This window comes from Leptopilina boulardi, unplaced genomic scaffold (assembly GCF_019393585.1).
Source record: "Leptopilina boulardi isolate dan_hultmark-lab unplaced genomic scaffold, ZJU_Lbou_2.1 LbouV2_137, whole genome shotgun sequence".
Classification (NCBI taxonomy): domain Eukaryota; kingdom Metazoa; phylum Arthropoda; class Insecta; order Hymenoptera; family Figitidae; genus Leptopilina; species Leptopilina boulardi.
In genome coordinates, this window is record NW_026137682.1 from 1,711,826 (window position 1) to 1,738,967 (window position 27,142).

At 26.5% G+C, this 27,142-nt stretch overlaps 1 long non-coding RNA gene across 1 annotated transcript in view; it reads left to right on the top strand.

The window, feature by feature from the left end:
• LOC127291408 (uncharacterized) overlaps positions 1-27,142 on the top strand; it is a 68,018-nt gene that overhangs the window by 38,296 nt on the left and 2,580 nt on the right. The window lies entirely within an intron of this gene.

Genomic DNA, 27,142 nt, shown 5'->3' on the forward strand with positions numbered 1-27,142 from the left:
ATTTGAATAAAAAAATAAATAATCAGAAAACTTTTCTTCTTTCTTTTGTCACAAAAACTACTAGTAATAAATATTTATTTCACTGATGACTTCAGTGAAAACTAATAATTAAACCAGTGACCGTTCACTGATCACTTCAGTGAATAAATTTTTCACTGATTGAAATAGCGAAAATTCGCTGATTTTCAGTGGTATACTTATAGCTATTTCAATCAGTGACTATTCACTGAGAACCAGTGGGATTTCGCTGATTCAAATTTAGAGAGATAGTACAATAGATAAAAAAAAATGTTTCAAAAATACACTGCTTTTGATGACGTTAAATTTTAAAAAATCATAACTTTTTTCATTTTTACCAAATAAAAAATTACGTATTTTCTTATTTTTCATATATAGATTTCGAAAAAAAAAAATGATTCGGGTAAAAAAATAAATTTTAAATGAAAATTTCCCGTGGAATGCCCCATATACATGCAAAGTATATATTTGAGATGAAGTTTTAGTCATTCCTATAATACTCCCCCTTTGTTTGTGTACAGTATTCTAAATATACGGGGTCAGAAGGTCCCATTGATATTTTCTTTCTCAGCTGATGACTCCGTGTGCGAGTGTATAGTGTTTACGCGCAGGAAGTTTACTGCAAAAAATTACTAATTCTGGATGCTGTTTTAAAATTCAAACGATATATTGTACCGCATATAACACATACATAATATATTAAATTATAATGTAGTCGATTTTTCTTTTCTTTTTAATTTCGAGTTAGGTCGAAAGGTTTTGAGTATTAAATTTTAGAACTCGTATATTACGTTCATTCATTTTTTTCATATTAAAGAATGTAAAATATAATAAAATCTATCATAATATTCGGATTGATTCGGACGATTGAAAAAAATGTATATGGGTGATTCTCCGCGTAGCAAAATGATGGTTTAGCTTTTTAATTTGTATTTTAAAAATAATATTTAATTTTATAAATTAAAATGACAATAGACTTTTGTTTGTAAACACTAAAGTTACTTTTTCACGTTGGATTCATTGCAATATGTACAATTTATTTCTTAAAAAACACAAGGGATATAGAATTGTACGCTTCGTGGAGAATTATTCATATATATTTTTCATTCGGAAAATAATAATTAATTTTTTACCTACAAGGAAAAAAATATAAAGTATCTTGTACTATTTACAAAGTGAAACTTTTGTTCCGGAAATAGGCAAAATTACTACTGAAATAGTCAAATTTACTCTGGAAATGGTAATATTTACTATTTACGGAACAAAAGTTCTTAAAAATGCGCAGAAATTACGGGTATAGCTTAGGATTTACTACGCAGAAAAAACCTGGAAGTGCAACAAAAATGAACCAGGTTATTGGTGACGCCACTATCTATGTCGTTTAGCATTGGCTCATTTTGAGATGCAACAACAATGATAGACTAGGTTTTTTCTGTGATACGGAAGTATGGTAAAAATTACTTTTATTTTGTTTTCCATTTTTCCTAGCTTTTATTTTATGTTAATTTTTTTAAAATTACTCTATAAAAAAAGGGAATTAGACTTTAAATATACATTTGTAAAATAAATATTTAGCTCTGAGATAAATAAAAAATTTTCTCTTCAGATACATTTACCATAGAATCAAAACCAATTTGTTTCACCTCATTTTGCTTTCTCATGAAGAAGCTTCGCATTCGTGACGATTTTCGATTTTTTAAAATTGGGTTATATGGACTCATTTTCATCTATAGATATAATATATATGAAGTCCTGAGCAAATGTCCAGATGTCTGTGTGTGTGTATGTCACAAAATATTGTGTACAAATTATCTCAGAAACGTTTTAAGGAATTGTCCTGAAATTTTGTATGCTTATTGTAATCATTAATAGGGTAAATGCACCAGTGGTGGATCAGGCACCAATGGTTCATCAACAGCGTTAAATAGGTTAAAATAAGCTATTTCTAATTGAACTAAATGTTTCAATAGTTTAGGGGAGGTGTATAGATAAGTTTTATGAAATAAAATCATTTGAAAATATTTAGGAAAACAGAGCAATACAACAATTGTTGATTTTATGCTTTTTCACATGAAATCTTAAAAAATAATTGTTTAGTCTAAATTTTTTTAATTTTTAGAGTAGAAAGTAATCAATTCTTTCCATATAGAATACTTTTGGAAAAAAATTTACATCATTAAGTTATTTTTGTGTAGTGTAAAGGGGTAAATGATCCACGACTGGAGCAATGTCATTTTATTGTTGAATGGGAGTGTGAGGGGGTGTAAACGTTACAAGCAGGTCGAAAACTACACGATAGTGTCCTTGGAGACTTGTTAATTCATACTATTATAAAGATTACCCTATATTTTTCATCTGAAAAAATCTGTACACCTTTAAAGTCAAAATAATAAATTTAGTAGGCTTAATTGATCCACCACTGGTGCAGTTACCCTACTTAAAATCTGACACAAGAATTTCCGAATATATTCACAACATTTTATTTTTTACAATTTTTTCAAAATTTAAAAACAAAATTTTTTTTCAAAATATTTTTTTCTTTGTCAATTTAATTTTGTTTACTAAAAAAACTTATTTCTTGCATTAAAACGAGTCGATTAGCCTATATAAAGTTCATATTTTACTGAAATCTATAGATTAAATCATTTTTTGGAGTTTTTGAAAATAATCGTTTTTCGTATTTTTTGCAATAACTTTTTCTGATATAAAAATTTTAATTAATTCTTGTCAAAATTGTATTTCTGGCATAAAAACGAAACGATTGAGGTGCACAAAGTTTACATTTTACTAATATTTATAAAATTGATCGCTATATTAGTTGTAATCCTTCTTTTAATCTTGAATATAAGTGTATCATGATGAGGAAGCTAAATGGTCATGAAATGAACACCTATAGTTATTTTTAAACACAGAAAAAGAACAATAATTTTTTATTGTCATTTGAAAAATTTTCAATGTACATAATGTAACAAAAATATTGTTTTTGTTAAATTTTTATAAAAGAAGAGGAAAGAAAAAGAATATTCTCTTTGTGAGTAAAAATTTATTTTTGAACTTTTAGTTTGTTTCGAATAAGTTGAAAAGAAAGGAAAGAAAAATAAAGAGAGAAAATTTGCATTTGTAAATACTTCCGAGGAAAATATGAGTTGTGACAAAGGTTCTTTCTCTTGGTTATATTGCGAACGTTGACTGCACATGCGGCGGTCTTTGTCATCACGATATAGCGGCCGTGAACATAGAGTGTTAATGAAAACAAGACAAAATGATCGAACAAGGACTCAGCGGGATTTTCTTGCAATATACATATATATATATATATATACATAAGTATTTCCATCTCTGTTCTTTTTCACCCTTTCTTTCTCATCTCACTTCATGTTCAGTATAACTTCCCTTTTGGTCTCCACCTCCTCCTACTCTTCCACCCAACCCCCGTCACTTTTTCCAATGACTGTACACTTCTCAGAATTACACGGTTCTCCCATATAGTATATATAAGAGATGCTGCGAGTGTATATGTGTCTGGACCATTGGTTATCTCTCTGACAGTGTTTCTCAGACAGTGTGTGCGCGCGCCTATGGGGTTGTCGATCCTTTTCTCTCTCTTGCACCTTTTCAAAGTCATGATTGTCTGTCTTTTTTCCGACCTTGGTCCACGCTCTCTACATCTCACTAGAATTTTATGTTTTGCAGACTGCCTTCAACAAAAGGCTATCTACTACAATTTCAGGGTATTCTTTTTCTCTTCGGCGATATTATATATGTATATATATGGTTGTGTGTGCATTTCAGTAAAGAAGAATTGAGCGGGTGGTGGGACGATGAGATAAGTTTTCGAGAATTTACAATTCTCGTTAAAAACATGTCAAATTTCTTCTTCCCATCAAATTTTTATCAGAGTGGCATAAATTACACTTTTTTTCTACACGGAGAAAAATAGTTAGCTATATTAGTTAAAATTTAGTTACCTTAGCTAACCACAATTGAGGGGCCGGAAACAATAACAACCAGTACGCTCGGCCGGTCGCTTTGAAGCCAATCAACACCTCAAAATTGAAACTCAAAATTCGGATTTTTCAGAACCAATACCTTATAGAAAATAAAAAAACATATCTTTTTTCTCTTAGAAACTTTTTTTTAAATCCAATATTTTTGATAATAAAAGCAAAAAGCCCAAAAAAAATTTTATCAAATGTAATGAAATTTTAAAATGTAAACGATTATTTCTTTCACAAATAGTAATAAATTTGTTTACAACTTGGTATACATACTAAATTAGGTCTAATAAAGCCATTAAAAACATTAGAAAAGGCAAAAAAAATTATTGTTTTATTATTTTTAATTAAAAATTGAAAGAGGTCGATATTCACATTTTCTAACTTTTGACGATAAAATGTCTGCAGGGAATTTCAAAACTGTAAGAACTTCTCTTATAATATTTATTCACTACTATTTCAGGAAGTTTTCTGCAAAATTCCAAATCAATTCCTGTTACAGTTTTTAAAAAAATTAATTTTCAAGAAAAAGCGGATAGCCCATCGCGTTCACTTAACCCGCTGGAGACTCTTTCTTGAAGTATGTGAAATTATTTCGGCTCGAATAATAAGAAATTAGTGAAATAAGAAGAAAGTTATGTTTATTTTTTGTGATCAGTATTTTATATGTATGTACATTAGTATTAGAATTGTTAACAATATTAATATTAGTAACATTTATAATTCATACTTGATATTTTGTAAATATTTAAAATACGCATATTATAAATATAATATAAATAAATATAAAGAATATAAATATTATAAGAGAAGTTCTAACAGTTTTGAAATTCCCTGTAGACATTTTATCGTCAAAAGTTAGAGAATGTGAATATCGACCTCTTTCAATTTTTAATTAAAAATAATAAAACAATAATTTTTTTTCCCCTTTTCTAATGTTTTAATGGCTTTATTAGACCTAATTTAGTATGTATACCAAGTTGTAAATAAATTTATTACTAATTGTGAAAGAAATGATCGTTTATATTTCAAAATTTAATTAAATTTGAGAAAATTTTTTTTTGGGTTTTTTGCTTTTATTATAAAAAATATTGGATTTAGAAAAAAATTTCTGAGAGAAAAAAGATGAATTTTTTTATCTTCTATAAAGTATTGCTTCTGAAAAATCCGAATTTTGAGTTTCAATTTTTTCACCTTTTTGACGTGTTGACTGGCTTCAAAGCGACCGGCCGAGCGTACTGGTTGTTATTGTTTCCGGCCCCTCAATTGCTATTATATGGATAGCAATTATTGTTAGCTAATACAGCTAATAATTAGCTTCCAAAGCTAACATGTTTTGCTGTGGTAGCTAAATATTAGCTACCGCAGAGCTAAAAATTTGCTATCCATATAATAGCAAACTCATTTTTCTCCGTGTACAAAAAAATAAAAACAATTTTTTTTTATTAATTAACAAATTTTTATGTCATCCTTATCCTGTCAAATCTTGACTACTGGAAATTTTTGGTAAAGAGGGTGGCGACAATATGAATTTTCCTTTGCAGAATTTGATAAACAGTTTTAGGACTCATTACAGTGAAAAGAACCTTATATAGTTGCAAAAAAATTTTGTGTTTTTTAAATTTTACATTAGTGATTGTATATTGAGAGTTAACCCTAGACAGAACAACTGGGGTAGAAAAGTACCCCAAAAAATTCAAACTTTGTCATTTTTTGCTGTTTTTGTGTTTTGGTTTTTGTAATTTTTTCACCATATTTTTGATTCTAACGAAAAACAAAAAACGCTACACGGAAGAAAAAGAATTGTTGTGGTTACTAAAAATTAAGTTCACACAACAATTCCGGATTGTCAATATAGAACCAGCAATTTTATTTGTTGTTGGGACAAAAAAAATTGTTAAAATAGGATTGTTATTAAAACTATTCAGATTGTTCGATGAACAAATAGAATTGTTTGATGAGCAAAGAAAATTGTTATGGAACAGTTGAAATAACAAAACTAAATTGTTAAATCGGCAATACAATTTGTTTTATTATTAACAAAGCTTCATCCATTCACCACACTTCCAATAGATTTCTCACTTTAACCGGATTCATTATGTACTTAACAGCACTTTGTCATTTTAAAAAAAACTAATAATAAAAGCAAAAGTGGCCAGTTTGCGAGAATTTAAGATGACCACGTGACATGGAGCAATAAACCTGTCAGCTGAACAAATCCGGATTGTTTCATCAGCAATCAACAAAGAGTTTTCTTCTGCAACTGTGCGGAATTTCAAACTGAACAAATCTGACAACAAAAAATTTGTACTGTTGTTTAAAACAACATACATTTGTATTGACAACAATCTGAATTGTAATATTAACATTTCGAATTGTAATATCAACAAATCTACTGACAACAATCCAAAAATTGTTTGCACAACAATCCAATTGCCTGCTAAGGTAACGTTTACTACCATAGTAACGGTTGCTATGGAAACGGTTTCTATGGTAACGGCTGCTATGGTAATGGTTGCTTTAAAAATAAAAAAATTCACAGTTGGATTAACTTTTTTTCCGATTATTTGTCTGATTCTTCCTTAAATTATCGATTTCAAATTTAATTTGAGACTTGTAGGTACATCTTAAAATAAAATTTCCTTTTCATTGTATTCTATATCCGCTAATTGGTTTTTAACCTATAAATTAAACATTTAGTGAAAGACTTTTTATACTTTTTTTTACTATATATATATATATATATATATATATAGTAAAACAGTGATTCTTTCATTTATTTTTGAAATTATATATATGAATGCAGTTCTCGATGAAGTAGCGATAAGATATGAGTGAATACGAATTCCCACGATTTCTGTGAAAAATATATATTATATGTATAACACTAAAAACCGGAATGAAAGTCATTTTAAATTATCTGGTAGTTTATACTCTTTTGCTTTGTATTCTACTATCATGTAAAAATGGAAAGGGGTGGCTGGCAATCGTCTGCCGTCAACGATAATTCTTATTTTCTTTCTTTTTTTTTTTCATTCGATATGACTTTGCATTCTGTCGAAGTGGCTGTTTTGGTGATAAGCTAACTCTGAAAGAGAAAAAAAAAGGAGGTGGTTCTATGATAAAGGTATATCTTGCAGTCTTAGAGAAGGGGACACACAGTTATTGAAAAGAAACAACGTAGGTCTTTGTTGGTTTTACTATATACAGACATATTTCTATATCGACAGTTTTTTAAATGATACTATTTTACTGTTCTAAGAAATACTTTTTATTATATCAGTTCATTCATTTATATTTACTCCATTATTGCCATTATTATTATTATTTTTTTATTATTTATTAAATTCTAAAATTGACTGTATATTTGAAAAATATTATTTTATAAAAAGTATATGACGTCATTTATATATTTTTTTTCAATGAAAATTAGTCAAAAAAAAAAATCACTAATTCGTAGAATAATATTAAAATGGAAAAAATTAACAAAAAGTTATAAAAGTTTCTTTCTAGTTGGTATTTGTTTCTGAAATCAACTGATTAAGCATTTAAAAAAATACATTTTTTATCTTCTTATGATGCTTTTGATGAAAAAAAAACTATTTACAATATTAATGAAATTATAGAATGAAAATCATAATTGAGTATTCAGATAAGAGACAAACAAAAATGAATCATGACAATCAGTGACTCAGTGAATTATAAAGCATTAATATTAACTTAAAAAAAAAACAATCAACTCAAAAGATTATATGTTTCACTGGCAATTTTTGCTTCAATGACATAAAAATTAATAAATTACCGTTATATCGCTGTAAAAATAATTAATGTGCTTATCATTTCAATATAGTAGATTTTTTTTGACTAATATACAAAAAGATAGTTACTAATATAAATATATTATTTAATTTGTATTATATATTAATTAATTACTACTAATTAATTAATAAGTTAATGCCAGAATGAAGTTACTTGTGAATTTTTTACTTATTTAAATTTAGAAAATATTACCACCAACGGGAATCGAACTCGGGTTAGCTAATTTGCAGTCAATCGTTTTCACATTGATCTACCAGAAAACAATTTTTTCCCCTCTTTTATTTTATCACAAACACAAATAAATTTGTTTTTTTTTAGTAATTCATAGAGAAACTTATTGATTTATTTTTATGTGAAATAATTTTTAATAAAAATTCTTATTAATTCAATAAGTAAACTGACTCATCATTTTTTTTTTTTCATGTAAATTTTTATATAAATTAAAATTGAAAAACATATGATGAATATGTACTTTTAAAGAAAATGTATATATATAGAATATTATTTATTGAAATTAATTTTTGAAAATATGATGAAAAATCTATATAGAGAAAATAAAATTATGTTTATTATGTAATTTGGAAGTAAATTATAATTGAGTCGCACAAGGTGGCAGTAATTTGTTCATCCCTAGAGGGTATATCAGTGTGGACAATAAATCTTATTTGCATTAAATTGACAAGTGTATATAGTGATGGACGCGTGTACCATTATCTCTCGAGTCTTCTTTCGTCCCTGAATTGCCATGGACAGGTTCTCGAACCCGCGCGCTCTCTGTTCAACGAATAAGATAACCTGCGTGGAAGTGCTTGTCGAGAACATTCATTGATACGCAATCGTCTTTTTCATTTATTGCCTCTGCCATCAATAATTTTCTTATTGCGCAAATCCAATCGCAGATTATAAATGCGGCCTTTAATGATCATTTTCTTTTATTTCTATCAAAAAAAATAATCTTCTATTCAATATCAATATGTGTGTGTGTGTGTGTGGTTTTATGTATTATTAATTAAACTATCGGTTTATTTTTTTTTTTTAATGTAGAAAAATGTCCCATTCTTTTTTTTCATATTATATCCGATCGAAAAGAAAAAAATTCACACTCGATTTGGGATTGGAAACAATTTTACTAATCGATTTTTTTTATTATATTTATTTATAAAATTTTTAATATATAAATAAACTATTATAATTATTAATTATTATTATAATTTTATAAATAAACTATATTTGAACCAATGATTTCTGTATTTAAAACAAATACCTTTTTAATTGACTCAAAAATTATTTGGTTCAAGTAATTTTTTAAAATTTAATATTAATTTCATTTGAATCAAATAAATTTTTTTTCCAGTGTATCAAGATTATTAATTCAAAATAATCAATCAAAATTACAGTCCTTTATTATAGGTTTATAATATAGTATATATTATAAGAGAAAAAAATGTATTAAATTAAAAAAAAAAACACATTTCTTGATAGTATAGTTACGATACGCGCCTATCAACCCAGGAAGACATGATTGATTAGGGGGAGACAAAAACGAAAGTTACAAAATCTATTTTCGTTCATATATATATTTCATTATGAACTGCGCAAAGACTTTATTAAAGTATATATATACTTAAATCTCGCTATGCTCATTATTTTTGCGATTTCTGATTAACGTAAATTACTTCTTGTGTATGTGAAAAGGTTATCACTTTTCGTGCGTAGCAATTTTCATATCTTGTTGCTAAAGAGGCATATTCACTTTGCAAATGAATGTGCTTGTTATCACAGACACGTAAAGCGAAAAAAATTTTTTTTTCAAATATTTATAATTTTAACCCAATAAATTATTTTTTTTAATCTAAAAAATATTTAGTTTTGAATTTGAATTTAATTTATTAATATTAATTTCAATTTCAATTCAATAGAAATTTTTTATTCATAATGTGACGCTCGACAAGAAAAGGGACCTTATAGGTAAAAAATTTAAGGTTATTTTTTCTTCTTTCTTTTTTAGATTGAAAATAAATGAAGAGAAATAACTCTTAATACAAACTACTCTGTCTTTATATTAGATCTAAAATATTAAATAGAAAGTGATTTTGATTTCACATAATTAAAAATAAAAATAAAATTAATTAAACTATCACTAATCATAATCTAAAATTTTTGTTTCTTTAAGGTCCCCTTTCTCGTGAAGCGTCACATATGTAAAGTGACTTTATTTTGTGACCAAATAATTTTTATTTGAATTAAATAAATTGTATTTAAACCAATAATAATTTTATTGACGTTTATTTTAAACAAATAAAATTTATTTAAAGCAAATAAAAATATATTTGTCTCAGAGCTTAATAACTTTTTATTTGTTTCAAATAAAAAAAATTATTAAGCACAAATAAAATTTTCTTTTTTCTTTCTTTCGCTTTTTTCTCAAAATATTTTATATATTTATATAAAAATATGTATATATATATATGTATGTATATGGGAAGAAGACGAATGGAGATCGAGATAATTGTTGTTCGCTGAGAAGAGGGTTCCTTTTCAGCCCGGAAAAATATAAATTGAAGACGATTCGAACCCTGACCTGAGTGATAAGTTTTTGCCGATTCGTTGTGTAAATGAAATGAGAGAAAAAAAAATCGAAATTACTTATCAGCTGGTGGCCTGCGTCAATTGAGTCGCGTTATCTCTCGACGCTATAGTTAATTGCCTTTTACGAATCTCATTAACATTATGACGTTAACTTCCCGTTGTCTGACCAATCAAAATACGCGACCCATTTGGTACGACCCTCAAACACTCTCATCTCGTGGCTTTCTTTAATTTAGTCACGATTAATATATTGCTCTGACTTTTGAATAAAAATTCCATGACGAGCGATATATATATACATCTATCTTTCTATAATTTTATATATATATATAACATTTACGTTTGGTAATACAAAAACGGTTATCTATTTTTTAATATATTTGTATTAAATATTTCTACATCGTTTCTTCAAATCACTGAATTATAAAATATAAAGAAAAATTGATAAAAATTTTGTCGACTGGTATTTTGATATATATTTTTGATGATTATTATTTATCGAAATTATCAATTTTCACATTATCTTCTCTTTATAAATTTGAATTAGTGAGAATTCATTCATTAATTTAAATTAGTGAAAATGTTTACTAATTTTTAGTCATTTTGCACTAAAACTTTATAGTAAAATAAAAATAGTAGATATATTTATTAAATTAAATAGTAATATTTGACTGGAAATTAGTGAAAATTTCTACCAATTTTTAGTCCATTTTTCACTGAAACTTTAGTAAAAAAAAATAAATAACTAAATCAAATAGTAATATTTAACTAAAAGTTAGTGAAAATTTAGACCAATTTGAATAAGTAAACGAATTCTTACTATTTCAAATTTAGAGAGTTGATTTTTTAATTGTCACCTATTTAGATCTAAATTAGTGAAAAATGAGGTACTAATTTAAATTAGTAAGATTTTTCACTAATTTTTAGTCACTTTTTACTAAAAATTTAGTAAAAAATTTTTAAACTACTAATACAAATAGTAATATTTTACTAAAAATTAGTAAAAATTCTTACACTGAGAAAAAAAATTTAATGTTTGCAACAAAATTGTTTGGTAAGGCAATTTTGGTTCTTGTAGACAAATTTTGGTTGGCTGAAACAAAGTCGTAGAGTTATCTCAACCAAACATTTGGTTAGGTCAACAAAATTATTTGGTTGAACATTTTTAAATTCCAACTAAAATTTGGTTTCGACAACAAAATAATTTGGTTAACACAACAAAATAGTTTGGTCTAAAAAACCAAATGATCGTTTGTTGTCCTAATTAAAATTTGGTTGCGACAACCAAATAATTTGATTCGCTCTCAGCTTATAGCTTAAGAGGACAGTTAGTTTAAATCTCTCACAAGGATGGGTAGTCCAGTGTTCAGAGCTCCCGACCTTCAGTTTTAAAACAGAGGTTCGATCCCAGGCGAAATGTTATTGGGCTAACCAAACATTTTTTTTATGCCAACAAAAAACACTCAACCAAATTTTTTGGTTGACTACACAGAAAAAACTTGGACTCATTTTTGTTGCAACTCATTTTCTTTTGGGTATCGAAATGAGTATGGGACAAACTTTATGTTATTCAAAATGATATTGGCTGGAATTTCAGATTTCTAAGTTGGCATCATAAGCAGAGTAATTTTGTATTTCAATTATTGTTTCTAATGTTTCAACAACACCAGAAAGATTATTTTGACAGTACGAATATTTAGAAGTTTTTAAATAAAAATTATTTATTATTATTTACGTAGATAATAATTAATTTCATAAGTTTTTAAATTTACCGCTATTATTTAAGTTGGCAGTACCGTTCCTGTTGTCAAAACACATGTTTTCATTTTTCTAACCTAAAAACATATTTCCTTTATTATTTTATTACGCGATTACAAGCAATTTTTAATCAAATATATTAAGTCTAGCGTGTTATTTACTTCTTTGTAATTATTATATTTCATGTTTTTGTGCAAAATTATTCGTTATTTCACAATATTTTTCCATTTTTCTTTTTCTCAAAATGAAACTTGCCTGTTTCATTTTGATACTTTTACCTTAGAACTCGAAATGAGACAACCAGTTTCATTTTTGTTGCGAATCAAATTGAGTATAGAATCTATACTCAATTTGAATTCAGGTTTTTTCTGTGGCTCAAACAAATAGTTTGGTTGCTTAAATACCAACAAAATTTTTTTGTTGGCCCAACCAAATTTTGGTTGCTCTAAATTTTTCTCAGTGTACTAATGTCAATTAGTAGGACCACTTTTTACTATTTAAAATTTAGAGAGACAGCTATAATTTTTATTTCTTTATGTTACATTAAATTTTGATTGGAGAATTTTTATCGATATATGTATATAAGCTATATTTTTTTTGCACGAGAAAATGTTATAGATAAATTATATAACTATTATAACGAGAATCCTGTTTGTTCCGTCAAACTTTTTAGTTTAGATCATGATTATAGAGATTAAGAGCTCACGAGATGTAACTTCCTGAAAATTTCTTTATCTATTTATATATTGGTTCGTGGGAATTCATTGTCGGCCGGATGATGACCGCGTTATTAGCAATTTTTATTAAACATGAATGACCTTTCATCTTTTACCTAAGGTCTAAACTATTATTTATATCCATACACGTATGAAGTTTATAAGCAGAATCCCGAGCATAATTGTTAACTTCTGTTATAAGACAAAGATCACACGACAAGCGGAATATGATAAATAATTTTCCAGATTATGGGTTTAATTAAATTGCACCTATATTTAATAATAATTAATCAATCTAGTTGATTAATAATTGGGGCCCAGATTTATTTATATTAATTTTATAATTAACATATTATGAATAAAGATATACAGTTTAAAATGAAGACAAAGAATAAATTTGTCCAATATTTTCGCAATGAGAGAAGGGTAATTGTATTTAATATATAATATGGACAAAAAATATTTCACAGATGAAGAGAAAGTTACATTCAAATTTGAATTATATTTTTTTATGACAATTTCCGCATTTTTCTTCACTGATAATTATATAGACGAACTATCGCCTCTATTTTACAATAATTGCATAGAGCCGACAATAAAGAGAAAGAGGACATTGTTCTCTTTGAGAGAAAAAAAAAAGTGAAAAGTGAAATCGTTTTTACTTTCAGCCGAAAAATGCCTTTTTTTAAAACAAATATTATTCTTTTTATATTTGCAAAGAAATTTTCATGCTTATCTCAAAAGTTAACAGAGAATTTGAAATGGAACTCGCGAGACAATCAGTTTTTTTTACTTTTACTGTAATTAAAATAAGTTTCTAAAAATATTAGAACAAAAAAATTTTTTTTAACATTTAAAATAAAAACATTTTTTAAAACAAAAACTACTTTTTATAATAACGAGAAAAACATAATTTTTTGTTTTTAAATTTTTTAACTGGATCTCGAGAAATTTTTTTTTTTTATTTAACACATAGCTAAAAATTTCAATTGTTTATAACTTTAAAAAACAATTTATTTTTCTTCTAAATATTTCAGAAAATTATTTTAATCACAGTAGGAGTAAAAAAAAACATTTAACATTAAAAATTAAATTTTTTTGATCCGTTTAAAAAATTCTGACCCAATATTTATTTTAAAAAAAAAAATTTTTTTTTTTTTTGTTAATTTTGATATCTATTTATATAAAAAAATACCTAGATGGTTTGTAATATATGAATTGTTTTGATATATGGAACAATTATAATTTGAAAGTTTCAACGACAAAGATATAAGTTATGATAAGTTCGGACATATACATATATAAGAATATAATGACGTCAGCGGCGACATCAACGGCACCCTGTTCATTGTTTCTAATCCAACAATAAATTGAAGCAGCTGTACAGACAATTGATACAAATAAAACTTGTACAGTCTGATTCAGAACATTTTTATGACAAATTCAATTTATTATCGTCAATCATCGGGGCTATTATTGTACAAAAAAAGCAATTTTTTTTTCTATGCTCAATCAAAATTCTAATTTTTATAAAAAAATATTTTCAACTATTTAATTGTGTTTTGGACTAATAATTAATTCCCCACTTGGAAATATTCCCCGGAAAGTGCCCCCTGAAGGTTCTATCAGAATTCCGCCGGAATTTCCAACGTAATTCCGTCGGAATTCCAAAGAATTTTCGATGGGATTCCGACGGAATTCCGATTAATTTTTTCAAAATTTTTAGAGTCCTAATTCCATCGGAATTCCGGCGGAATTCTGATAGAACCTCCAGGGGGCACTTTCCGGGGAATCTTTCAAAGTGGGCGTGAGCAAAATATTAAAGTATACTAATTGAAAAAATACTAAAATTAAACTAATTCAGATTTAGAGAGTATAAATACGTTTTTGAATTTGAAATTTTCAATGTGAGTGATTTTTTTCACATATATATATATATATATATACAATATATACATTCTCACTATATATAATCAAACACTATCCCTATATTTTCTTGGAAGTTTTGGAAATATTCTAATTCAACACGATTCTAAATGTCCCGATGTCTTTACACATGTAACAACAATACAAATTACATATGCTGAAGATGGAGCGTCTCGGGGAGGAATTTTTTTTTTTTTTTCATTATTTCTTGTTTGTACCCCAAGTTGATAACAGTGTCACGTACCAGACTTCCTACATGCTCTTCTGAATATGAAAAGCTTTCGTCCGATCTTAAATTTTTAAGGCGCGTAAAGAAACTATCATCGATATATTTCCTTTAAAAAAAAACTTTTAAAAAAAAATAAGAATTATATACTACAATTAGTAATTTTTTTCTATAGGATTAATTTTATTTTTGAATCCATATTAAGACTGTATTTTGCAATAATTGTGAATTAATTATTTAAAAAAATTTTGTTAATTAAAATTTTTATTTCATCAAAATTTTTAATTAATTAATTGGTAGACAAATGTTTGGTTAATCAAACCAAGTTTCTTTTTATAATTAGGTTTTTTTTTCAATGCGAAAATAAATAATCACTGAAAAGTATAATATGAGTGGTAATTCAGTTTTCACTTGAAATCATATTTCAGATAATAGAATAATAATAGATGTATTTCTCGGCACAGTTTTGCTATTAAAAATTCTAGAAAAGGTCGTCTTTGTCAAGTAACAATGTAACATAAATAGTACGTGATTTTGCAACTACTTCTCTCCACACCCAACACATATTATATACATTTATTTTACATTAATTTTTTGATTCTAAAAAAATCAATTCTCAATTATTGACAGGAATTTTATATTCTCTTTTTCTCCACTTTATTATGTCGTATAAGGTTTTTTTGCTGAACGTGCAAATTTTCAAGATTGTCTCATCTCGAAGCTGGTTTCTTCCATAGAGATTACAAATTCTTATTTGTCCTCACTTTCTTTATAATCAAAACGTTATTTGTGTTACGTCTACGTGACAATAGTTGCGTACATTCATATATAGTTATAATTATATCCTGAATCTTTTTCGAAGAATTATATTTCCACAATATATGTATGTGAAAATTTTTTCTTCATTTTTTTCCTCGTTAATTAATTTAATCCTTAAAAAAAATAGTTTTAAAAAAAATTTCTTAATTTCTTAAAACTCAATATAATTACCAAAATATAGTGCTTATTTTTGCATCTCGTGAGATATAATCAATTTCTAAATAAATAGACAATTTAGATTTAATTCAGTTTTTTTCTCTATTGGGAGGCTGTATTTGTGTTAAAATTTTGATATAATTCTGAATAAAGAATAAAAAAAATACAGTTCTTGAAATGCGTGAAAGTACAAAATGAAGTGCATCTAATGCTATCTCACACAGATATACATATATATATATATATATATATATATATATATAATCATGAGAGATCACGTACGATAAGACGAAGGCTCCTATTAATGAATACTGGCTCGCGAGAAGATTTCAAGGAAAGAAAATTATCATTCTAAAGCTAAACGAAAGCCATGAGAAACTTGCAAGGTCTTTTCACTTTTAACAGTTTATATAATATATAAATAAAAGGTGTAATTTTCGGTGAATGAATCGTGCGTGAGAGAAAAGAATAAGTTGTAATTTTCCACGAAATTTTTATACTTATATATATTTTTATAATACTTTTGATATTCGTATTTATAACTTTTATGAAAATACAAGTAAATTATATTTGTAAAATATATTTTTCATACGCAACTATATAGGAAAATTACACATAGAGAAAAGATATATTTAAAATAAATTTTATTTGGTAATAATTTTCTTTTATTTATTAAAATAAATAAAAAATTATTATTCTCTAAGACAAATATATTTTTTATTTGATTCAAACAAATTTTATTCTATTCAAATAAATTCTTTTTTTTTGTCTCAAATAAATCCAAATAAAAGATTTCTCTGTGTGTATAAAAGAATTAAAAAAAAAAAAACTCGTATTAAAAATTTAATAATATTGAAAATTATATATTACAGAAAAATTCCATTATATCCATAAAGTAGAAAACTACGCCAAAAATGATAAATATGTATATACCCAATTCATTATTATTGAACTCATGAAATCCAGGATGTGAATATATAATACTATATTTTAAGCGTATTCAAATTTCATTAATTTTTTTTTTCCACCTATCGAGGTAGAGAAAAAATTTGAAATAAGATAAAACTAATAGTTTTATCTCATATAAATTATTTTTCCAAACTGGACGTGTCAATGACTAGATTTAACCTTGAATAAAACATAAAAGGGCAATGTATTTAGTTACACACACTGAAGTTTACATTTCACGATATAGCTATATATACATAAAACAGAAAGTATGTAAATGGATATATACGCACGCATGTATATATTATAAAAAAAAAGAAGTATAAAAAATGTGGGTGTGCAAATGAACGAGTACCATGTATATATGGCGAATTATATTTATAAATGAGTAATGGGAATGAATCCTGATGAAATCACCTACATTTATGTTCATGTACATCCTTTGTAAACTTTCCCATAATCAATATATTAAATATTGAGTGTCGATTTATTAAGCAATTAAATATTCTTTTCTTTTAGAGAAATAAGTAATTTTACTTCTATATCGAAAAAAAAAATTATTCTACGATAGAAGGAAATTTAAAATAATTAGGAATATTAATATGTTTCCATTTCAATAAAAGAGATCGTGCTGAAAAAAATAAATGTCATGCTAATAAACTTGAAAAATCAGAAACACCGTCCGACACAATTTTTGACCCACAAAAAAATTTAACATTTTCGGAAACTAGGACCCAAAAAAATACCCGTATCTGGTCGTTTGTGGTTTTTAGAGGTGAAAACAACCCCTAAATGAAAAGTGACAAGTTATCTTTTAAAAATTATTAATATTTTATAAAACTTGGTATCTGGAGGTTTTCGGGGTCACTGATTATTAATCTGATGTCAGATTTTCAAAATTCAAAATGACCGATCCAATATGGCGATCAAATTTTTAAAAAGTTATTAATTTTTTATTTTATATCCGCCATTTTGAATTTTAACAATTTAACATCAGATTCGTCATCAGCGACCCAAAAAAACCCCTAGATATCAAGGTTTAAAAAAAATTTAATAATTTTTTAGAATTTTGACCGCCATATTGAATCCGCTATTTTGAATTTTGAAAATCTGACATCAGATTAATAATCAGCGACTCCGAAAACCCCAGATACCAAGTTTTATAAAATATTAATAATTTTTAAAAGATAACTTGTCACTTTTCATTTAGGGATTGTTTTCACCTCTAAAAACCACAAACGACTTGATCTAGCAAAACGGCCAGATACGGGTATTTTTTTTAGGTCCTAGTTTCCAAAAATGTTGGATTTTTTTGTGGGTCAAAAAAAAGTTGAATTTTGTCGGACGGTGAAATATATCAATTTAACTCGTAGTCTAGTGGATAGCACTCTTGACTTGCAATACAGATTTCGGGGTTCGAATCCCAACAGTGTTAAGATTTTTTCCGCGACATCTTAGCAAATATTTTACACCACTGACTATATAACATTGTAAATACTATTGTTTATTACTAGTATAATTATAATTGATAATTATAATTATACCAATAATTACAGGGACTGTCACGAAAACGATCAATGTCGTGTTAAACTGAACCAAGGACACGAAAACTTTTTAAAAAATTAAATGTGTTATTGTCTTGACACGAAAACATCAAAATATTTCTAAATTGTTGTTGCCTCAACTTTTGAAAAAATCAAATATGTTCGTGTCCTGTACAAGGTTGGAGTGCGAATTTTTTTTTTTTTTTTTTTTTTTAATTCCATTAAAGAAGGTTCATTAAGAATACAAGTGTGTTATTAAAATCCCTCATTTATAAGAGAGTTGCACCATGAAGAATTTCTCATAAAACTCACTATATTTTACTTTCATCATTTTTTTTTCTTCTATCTCCTGCGCTCATTCTTTATTGTAACTCTTATAGAATGTTGTCTTATTATTATATCTGTTATCTTTTGTTGCAATCTTATCCCAGTTTTATTTTTATTAACCATTTTTATATTATACCTCTATCTAGATATATTTTAATTTCTTTGCTGTAACGATTTGTATCCTCAGATCAATCAATAGATTTTATTAATTTATAGTTCTGAAAAGTATAGATGAAAAAATAATTATTCTTCAGATTTATGGTAAACAGCTATTTCAAGTTATTTCAAATATATATATAAAAATGCTTTAAATTATAACCTTTTGCACTCGAGTGACTTTATGATAGAGAAAAAAAAACTAGTATATTACCTTATCAATTACTTATCTATTAGTGATTGAGCCAATTACTTATTATCACAATGTATCATTACTATCATCTTTCATGTATACTGATTATTATTATTTTTTGTAAAAAATGTTTATTGGCAATTATACGCGAGTTTTCACACACACACACACACACACACACAAATAGAGAATATTTGCAATAATTATCATCGGGAATTTTTGCATAACTAGGCGTGTTAAATAGTGCAAGCAATTGCTGATGTAAATTTTCTTTCTTTTTTTTTTAATCCACTCATATTCAAGTAAACACACATTCATGTAAAAATCAATAATAAAATGCTTGAATAAATATTCAATCATTTTATTATTGATTTTTACATAAATCACTCTTCTCCAATAAAACAGTGGTTATTTTAATTTTTAATTTAATGTTTACATCTGTTTTTGTTAATTTGTATATAAAATAAAATTTGTTGATTCAATTAGAAAAATTAAAATTAATGAAAAATAAAATTTTTTCATAGTTTATAAAAATATTATATTTAAGTTAGTCAAATTAATATTAATTCCTTTAAACAAAAATTATACTTCAAAAATATTATTAATTTTCTATTTGTCTTAATTTGTTCAATAGAATTATTTAAATAATTAGTATAAAACAATAACATTTGAATTAATTATTTTATTATAAAGAAAATTTATTAAGAAACAAAATGTGCCATCTGATTAATTACACATACATAGCTTGTGTCAATAAAAGATTGATTGATTGATAAAAAATTGACTATAGATTTACAGCTTGATTTGATGATTAGGCAAGATTAAGTGGCTGATAAAATTAAATTAATTAGGATTTTTTTTACAACCGACTAATTTATCGCTTTTTTGTATCATTAAGAAATACGTTTTCTTTATAAATGACGCACCTTATATATAAATACTTTGTAGAGTAAAGGAATCAATTGTCGATAGAAGTACTTTATTTGTTTATTGTATATTATATATAGTGTTAAGAAGGTTATTATTATTATTATTATTATTATTATTTTATATTGTAAACGAGGGGGAATTTACTCAGGTAGTCAAGTGTACACTCTTTCTGTAATACTTGTGTAATATCGTATAATACCGTGTAATAATTCGTTATTACTGTGCTGTAATAACGCAAAAAAGTCTGTAATATCTCTGTAATAATGTGTAATACTCTGTAATAACGTGTAATGCTTAGTAATAAGGGTAATATGAGGTGTATTACCGGTAGTCAAGTGTACACGTTTTTAACTAGTAAATTCCCCCTCGATTGTAAATATAAAACAAATTTCACATCATCAAAGATATAAAGTATTTACAGGACAAATTTTTTATTTTATTATAAAAAATATTTTATATTTTAATCTCAAAAATTGGAACTACCTCAGAATTGCTATTTGTATAAAAATAATTTTTTTTTTTCAAATCATATATAATATACTTTTTGCAGCAAAAAGATCCTGAGAATTATTAAACATTTTTTATTGTAAAAAGAAATAACTTTTGAATAATTAGAATTTGTGTTGAGATAATCATATGGCTGGGCCTTTAACAAAAGGTTGTTGATTGACTTCACTCCCGCTGATTGCTGAAGATTTATGTGGAATCCGATTGCTGACATCAGTTGTTCAATTGAAGAGCGATGCGAAATAATACCTCAATAATATTATATGCACCAAGTTCTCATTTACGATTTTATTATCAATCAACAAAGTACTAATAGAAAAAGAAAAAGAAAAAGAAAAAAAATTTTTTTACTCGGATTATTGAAGCGTTAAATTTATTCACAAATATAAATTTTCTATTTTATACAATGTGTGTGTGTGTGTGTGTGATAAATTTTTCTCTAATTTCTAAAAACCATTTTTTTTTTCTTAAAATCGCACTTGACAAGAATTTTACAACTCAACATAAATTAGCATCTTTTTGTCGAAACATTTCAAGAAGTCACTTGAAAGATTTAAATAAATTTGAATATTCACTCAAGTTTAACTGCTGATAATTTCCAATAGCATCTCATTGGATAATACCGAGAGATGTTTATTTTAATTGGTCTTAAAAAGTGTCCCGTAAGAATTATCTGTCAAACATTATAACGAGAAACTTAAACGGAAACTATTAAATGCAAAAAAAGCTAATAATAATAATAATAATTAGCCTTGAAATAATAACATTGAACGTGAAATTGACACGGAGAAAAATGGGATTGCTGTGCAAATAATTTTTGGATTGTTGTCAATAGATTTGTTGATATTACAATTCGAAATGTTAATATTACAATTCGGATTGTTGTCAATACAAATGTATGTTGTTTTAAAAACAATAAGAATTTTTTGTTGTCAGTTTTGTTCAGTTTGCAATTCCGTACAGTTGCAGAAGCAAAATCTCTGTCGATTGTTGATGGAACAATCCGGATTTGTTCAGCTGAGAAGTTTATTGTTCCATGTCACGTGGTCATCTTGAATTCTCGCAAACTGGCGTGCAGATTTTATTTATTAGTTTTTATTAGCTTAGCTTTTATTATTAGTTTTTTTTAAATGACAAAGTGCTGTTAAATACATAATGAATCCGGTTAAAATGAGAAATCTATTGCAAGTGTATAGTGAATGGATGAAGAGACAATTTCATCGTTTATCGGTAAGTTATACACGGTTACTATTGAACATAACCTCACCTTAAAAAATAAAAAATGTATATTAAATTCTATATTCATTTAGCTTAACTGGAATAATTGACCTAATTCTTATTTGGCCTAATCTTTACTGCAAAAAGAAGTATCTTATTATAAGATACATTGGAAGCAAGTTACCAAAAATATCTTCCTATCCATCTTATATCTTAAGAAACTAATGCATTTGAAGTTGTTTTAGATAACTTAGAAGCAAGTTATAAAAAACATCTTAAAAAGGCGACCAAAACATCTTAAAATAAGATACTTCTTTTTGCAGTGTTTTTGCAACCTACTTCTTATTTTGCCTAATTTTTGTCAAACCTAATTCTTAAGGGGTCGGTATCATATTGACACAAAATTTTTTGTGAAAATTGTTATATTGTACAAATGAAGATTATGTTATTTTGTACAACTTGTAAAACGAAAAATGTTATTTTGTATAACATTGAATCACAAATTTGTTATATTGTATAAACTTAACTTTTTTTTGCTAATTGTTATATTGTACAACAAAAATTATGATCTTAAAAAAAACGAGAAATAGTTTTTTCTTCGCATAATGTTTTAAAATTTTACATGTTTTCAAAACACACAAAATACAAGTTAGTGTTTTAAAAATTTTAATTATAGCTTGAAGCTTGTTACTTCGGACGCAAATTGAAGTTAATGATTACTATTCTTTCATCACATTTTAAAAATTTTAAATGGCACATTTAAGTGCCCAAAGTACAGATATTGATTAAATTTTTTAAAGTTTAGGGGTCGGGAACTAATTATTGGAACTTTGATTTAAAAAGTAAACTTAGTTGATAAAATTGTGAAATTATAATTATTGTAAACTAATTAAAATTTTTGTTTAATTTAAAAGTTTTAAATTTATAAAACTATAAGTACAAAAATAAATTTTTAAAGTAATTGGTATAACTAAGAATTTATTAACTATTATAATTATTAACTATTATAATAATATTATACAATATAACAAATTTGTAATTCAATGTTATACAAAATAACACTTTTCGTTTTAAAGTTGTACAAAATAACATAATCGTCATTTGTACAATATAACAATTTTCACAAAAAATTTTGTGTCAATATGATACCGACCCTTCTTAAGTGATCTTATATCTAATTGATACATGATTCTTATTTGGCTCAAGTTTTTATTTAAAAATTTAACCTAATTGAAATTGACCTAATTCTCATTTGGGTTAGTCTTTTTGTAACCTACACCCTAAAAAAAGTAATTTTCAATCTAGAGGATTCCTCTAAAATAAATGCATATTTTCCTCTTAATTTTGGTATCAAAATTATTATTCTTCATTTAAGAGGATTTTCCTCTTAAATTAAATGTCGACATCCAAACCTCGTAAAATTGTTTTTAATGTCAAAGCCATCAATAAAATATTTATAATTTCAATCAAATAATAAAATCTTTGCAGAAAATACATTTTTAAATTAAAATTAAGTAAAATTATAATAGTTCATTTCAATATAATAATAAAAATTGTTTTTTAATATAACATTAACAATGTCATGTTTTTGATTAATTATCAACATTTTATATTGATAATTAAAATACAAAAAATAAGTTTTCATTAATCAGTTGTAATGATCAACGAGATTTTCAGCGCAAAAATAATTTTAAAACATGATGATATGTTTAAAAGTTAACATTTTTTATAGGACAGAAAAAAATTTCATATATGAAATTATTTAACGTTTTAAAACTTTTTTAAAAAAGTAAATAAAAAGATTTAAAAAATTCGAAAGATTCAAAAATGGGGTTATAGTATTTCTATTTACCTGAGTAGTAAAATTTCACAAGAAATATCCAAATTTTTTTAAATCTAAAAATAGCGTTAAAAATATTCATTTAATTTGAATTTAACTATATTTTCTGTATTTTTAATAAAGCAAATCCATTTTTTTGTCCTTTTTGTTGACATTTTACCAGAAATATTAAAACTGAAAGGTTAAAAAACAACTTCACAACTATCATACCCAGGGAAAGGGATCAAACGATTACATTATTTTTTTCCGTTTCCTTTTTTTAAATCTTCTAAATTTAAAACGGAAAATCTTAATTAAAGAGGAAAATACAAAAGGAATCCTTTTGCCATTCTTCCATTAAAATGAAGAATAAAAATATTCTACATTTCAATTGAATAATCTTGTTTTAAGAGGAAATATTTAGAGGATATTAGAAGAGGAATTTTCCTCTAAGTATAAGATTACTTTTTTTTGGGTGTACTTCTTTGCCTAATTTTTGTCAGACGTAATTCTTATACACGGAAAAAAATAGTTCGCGAAACTTTCGTAAACTAGTTTTTCACTTTAGGACGGTCCCAAAGTTTGGAAATATTTCATTAACTTTTTCCAAGATTTCACGAACGTTCATCACTCTTTTTATGACAATCAATGTCTGCGCACGCGCACGAAAAAAAGTTTGTGGAATCTTGAAAAAAGTTAATGAAAGATTTCCAAACTTTGAGCCGAGCCAAAAGTGAACAACTAGTTTACGAAAGTTTCACGAACTATTTTTTCCCGTGTAGGTGATCTAATATTTATTTGAAACATATTAGGCCAAATAAAAATTAGATAAAAAAATTAGAAAAATTAGAAAATTTTAACAAAAAGAAATAATTCCAATCAAAATGTCATCAGGTAGCGATTTCGGGCTCAAAGCTCGTTTTAAAATGTCCTGCATTTAACGAAGGATCAAAAAAAAAAAAAAAGAAGAAGAAGAAGAAAGTCAGTAGAGAAGCTGCATAAGGCTCGAAGGGAAGAGTCGTCTTCTTCTTCGTCGTCGTCGTCGTTGGGTCCGGGTTTTGCTACCCCCGGGGTCCATCTTTACTTCTCCTTTTAACTGGGTTTCTTTTTATTTTTTCTTTTGCCTTTGCTCTCTTTTCCTGCGTCTTTTGCTCGCTTACCTCGGTGCGGTACACGCAGCCGTGAATTAACGAGCAAGGACGTTGTCCAAGAACCGACTATTTTCCAACATCCACCCTATATATACCTTATACACATATATATATATATATATACTGATATGAAAGGAATATAACGAACACGAGAGCCTCGATGAATCCTTTCAAGAATGAAACGCAATATATTTTACTGAAATTAATATCCTCGTTCTGCAGCATCAATCATGTTTTAATGCTGTCCTATTGGTTATCTCGCGTACCACTTTATTTTTCAGAATTACAAATTTTTTGTCATTTTGATATTTCTTTTTTCAGAGAATTAATATACCGCTGTATTTGTTTTTTAATTTTTTTGAAAGTGAGTTGTATATGAAAAAAATTATTTTACCTATATATATATATATATATTTGAGACGGGATTCGAACGCCGAACTCATTTTGAAGTTGTGCCTTACGCCCCACAGCTAATTTCTTCTTTTATTGTAATGGCTGACAAAATTTTGCCCTACTTCAGAATCATGGACCAGACTATACTTTTCCGAAGCATTTTGACGTGCTGAATTTGAATTTGACCTCAGAATTGACTCAGCACCTCAGGTTTTTGAGATATTTTAACCTACAGCATCTAAAAGTACTATTCTTACCCTTTAAAATGCATTTTGAAACTTTAGAAAATCTTTATTTGGCTCTGAGTTATCGTTATTTGAATTTTCTGAGTGGTGAATGTTTCAATATTCTGTATATGCTTGAAAAAAATCAAATGACGATAACTCAGAGCCAAATAAAGATTTTTGAAAATTTCAAAATGCAGTTTAAAGGGAAAATATAGTACTTCCAAATGCTGTAACGATCTTTTTGAAAAAAATGATCTCTTGTTGTGTTACATATGGTAAAAACAAAGGTATTTTTTTTGCACTTTTAGGTCAGTAGTAGAAGTAAACTTTGAATTGGGCCAAAATTTTGTCTGTGTTATTTTTATTATTTCTATTACTCATTTCGTATGGAAAATGAGTGTTTTAGGCCTCATAATTTTATCGCAGTACTATATATTAAAATATGGAGTAAGTGAACAAGCCGGTGAATTTGCAAAGCTCCGTAAAAACAAGATCAATTAAAAACACTGGTCCTATAAAAAGATAATGAAATAAAAAGTATATGTCCGAACGTCAATTACTATACAGCTGATACATTTTGTTCGAAACGAGTTCAGCCCAAAAGGGACTCTCATATTCGGGAGAGGGTTAATTTCCATCTTTATCCTTGTATCTTTATATGCACGTGAAGCGCCGAAAGCCATAAAGGGTTAATTTTAATGCTGCACGGCTTTCATGAGTTCCTTCTACTTCTTCTTCATCTTCTTCTTATTTTTTTCTTTGTCCTTCTTTCTTAATTTCTCTTTTTATATTATCGTTTCTCTTTCATTCTCTCACCTGAATCGATTGTGCTTTTCGTTCTTCTATAAGTGCATATATGTATAAGATAGATATAGAGTCTTAATGAAATGCGATAAGAATTTATCTAAGCTAAACCAATTCCCTTTTGAAATTATATGCGTAGTGTATATATATATTTTTTTTTTTTTGGTTTCGTCTCTCGTGTAATCTCGTTTCACTATATAACGTCTCTTCGAGACAAAAAAAAAATCGGAGAGAGTGAAAAAAAGCTTGCTCGAGTCTTATATGTAAGATTTTTCTCAGAAGAGAGGATACGACCTTATCCTCAACCACTGATGGAAATATGGTGTGTGGAGGCATATTTAACCGTAAAATATGGATGGTCCTATCACATTTATCCTTGTGAAGAAATGAGTTAGCCCTGAAATTATAGTCAGTTTAAAACGATATTGTTCTCTCGCATATACTCGTTTTTGGCTCGTATATTTTCTTTTCCTACTTTTGCATTTCTAATTATTATATTTAGATTTTGCCCATTTGCATGTTAAACACTTGTTGATTTTATCGTTTCTATAAATTTTCTTCTCTTGACAAGCAAAAATATATTAAATGCTTTTAAGTATTTAAAAAAAAATTATGTTACATATTTAATTGGTAAAACTGCTATTTTTTTATAATTTGTGTTAAAAAAATTGAAACAATGTTATTACAAAATTAGTTAATAACAAATTATACAATTATTTCCCTTTAAAAAAGGGAACAATGTCAAAATTATTTTTATGTAAATTTTAAATTGGTCCAAAATGAAATAAAATAACATTAATTCAGTAATGAGAAGATAAAAAATATTCTAGCCGCACAATATCATAATATCAATATTTTAGTACCGAGAATAACAGTTGCAAATAAAATTTCTCAAAGAGATAG